Consider the following 2,744-nt stretch of genomic DNA (forward strand, 5'->3'; position numbering starts at 1 on the left):
CTGAATTTCCGTTCTGGACTCTGTGTATGCGTATCCAGGTTCCGGTAATCTAGCAGTGAACCTTCTCACTAGAGGGAAGGTGTTGGTGGCCCAAGATGTCACCCGATTAGTGAAAGGATGCTCAGTCTGTGCCATCATCTCAACATCTTGTCATCTGCCTGAAGGCAAAATGATACCGCTGCCTATTCTGTGTTGACCCTGGTCCCACCTAGGGGTTGACTTTGCCACCGAATTACCAGCCTCTAATGAATTTATCACCATCCTCTTTGCAGTAGACCAATTCTCCAAGGCCTGCAAACTCATCTCGCTCAAATGTCTAACAGACCTTAAAACAACAGAGGCCCTCTTCAACCATGTCTTTACCAGAGGCCCTCTTCAACCATTATCTTTATGTTACCTGCATATTCCTTGTCCTATTCCTTGATAAACTTTGACACAATTACAAATTGTCATTAACAATTGACACAGAGGACTTTCAACATATTCATGGAATGGCTCTTTCAGAGCCTGCTGGACACATTTGGCACACTATTTTCAAAATTAATATGATATGTGACTGTTTCATTCTAATCTTATATTCTGTATGTACAGATAGTCTGTAAATGAAGATACACTAGCTTGTGATGCTACAACCCAAAATGACTGAGGCTAGAACTGCTTGCAGCATTTATATTTGTGTAATTTCTATATTTGTGCACCTCTAGAGCAAACAGCAGAGGAAAACTGTAGCAAAAGAGATTTTGGCAAGCCTTCTTTTAAATTGATTTTTGATATGGGCCAAAATGCTGGACTTCAAACAATATGTGTTCTGGCCATTTAGACTTCCGTCTATTTTAAGTGAATATCTAGTGCTGGATTTGTGCCATTTTATACTTACTGCTGTCAAAAAGACAGAGAAATGGTCTTATAGTTTCAGAAGACTTGGAATATTGAGCACAAGTGATATCAACTTATATTATGATGCTATTTCAGCCCCACTTTTTTATGTGGGAAAAAGCAGCATGAACGATTTGCTAATTTGCGTCCTTTGTGTGCCACCAAAGATAGATAGCTGGGTTTGGAATAACAAGAGGGTGAGTGATTGACAGAATCACATTTTTGGGTAAAGTGTTCTCCTAAACAGTTGTAGAGGGCAAGAAAACCTTATCTGTGTTACAAGCCTGACTTGCCATGCACTACTGCAACACATCAGAGAAAACACCTGCTTTACACATCTACTCAACAGAGATTCAGACCTCACACACATTCTTCTTTAATAAACACACTCAACATTAGATACAGTATAGTGCAAATCAAAGGAAATGCATTAACAGCATGTGATGATCAGACAAAGATGAGAAATAAAAATTTGGCACTAGATGAGTCTGAAAAATGCAGATGAAGCAGGTTTGTTGAACAGTAATGAAGCATCTGTGAATCTAAACATGTACTTATAATTACACTTGTCACTGTGAGGCATTTAAGCTGCAGATTTGGATGTTTTTTTCTCTCATCCTAGTAATTACATCGTCCCTTTTCCTTTTTAAACTGCTCCTGAGGCTTTTTAACAGCCAAGATAATTTGGAATTGAATCTAAATCAAAGCTTCTCTTTAAAAGCACACAGCAGGCTTAATTAAAACATAGAAGACAGCTGAGTATAAATAATGTATGCTTTTGTGTGAGGTGTGATATTTGCAACAATGAATATTAATTATGCATAAACTTTAGTTTTCAATAAGTCAGAGACACATTGATAGCTTTCAATGACATGACAGAGCACGATAATTCCCATTTTATTGTTCAGTTTTCTCCCATTCCTACAAGCCAAACAGAACGCAATTTAGAAATTAAGAAATTCATAGAAATTATGTCTATGGATTCAGACAAAAGCTCAACTAACGATGGACCAGATAAAAAGTTAACAAACCAAGTACCAAGGAGGCCCAATGGTACTACTCTGCCTTTTGGATATTTACATACATATTTATTTATTTATTTAATTTAATTTTTTATTTATTTATTTATTTTTGTTTGTTATTTTATCCATGTTTGCTGTTTTATTAATTAATAACCGATAATACAGGTTAACATATGTTGTGAAATCTGCTGTTTTACTTTATATGTATTTTACATTTCATAAAAACACAGTTATTTTTGTAAAGTCAGTGCCAATAAAAAGACTGGTTGCCATCCTGATAACTTACAGTAATCCAGTAGTTTAAGTTGTTTGTTGATGGAAATTATTATAATTAGCTTTTTATTCCAAAAAGCAGAACTTTTGGCCAACAGTGCAAAGAGTCACATGATCATTGACACTCATTTACTTTCATTTGATTAGACACATATACCCTACATCTGATATATATAGGATTTTATCATTATCACATATAAAGTTTTTTAGATTTATTTTAGAAAGTCCTAAAACTTTTATTGTCAGGTTTAAATTAAAAAATAAAACAATGTGGTCTTAGATTTTTAGATCACCTGATATTTATTGAGTTGTTATTACACACTCACACACACACACACACACACACACACACACACACACACACACGCACACACACACAAACAGTATATCTCAATAAACGGGGGGCATAGACAGCCTTTAGCGTACAATGCGCATGTCGTTGACAAGCAGATAATACGCGTGTTATCGGAGTTATGACGTGATCCCGTCACCATGGCTCCAGCCTCAGCAGCTGATGAGAGGAGCCCTCTGCTGTTCTCGGGCTTCACATCACACACAGAGCTCGGGCAGAGC

This window comes from Carassius gibelio, chromosome A20 (genome assembly GCF_023724105.1).
Source record: "Carassius gibelio isolate Cgi1373 ecotype wild population from Czech Republic chromosome A20, carGib1.2-hapl.c, whole genome shotgun sequence".
In the NCBI taxonomy this organism is placed as follows: domain Eukaryota; kingdom Metazoa; phylum Chordata; class Actinopteri; order Cypriniformes; family Cyprinidae; genus Carassius; species Carassius gibelio.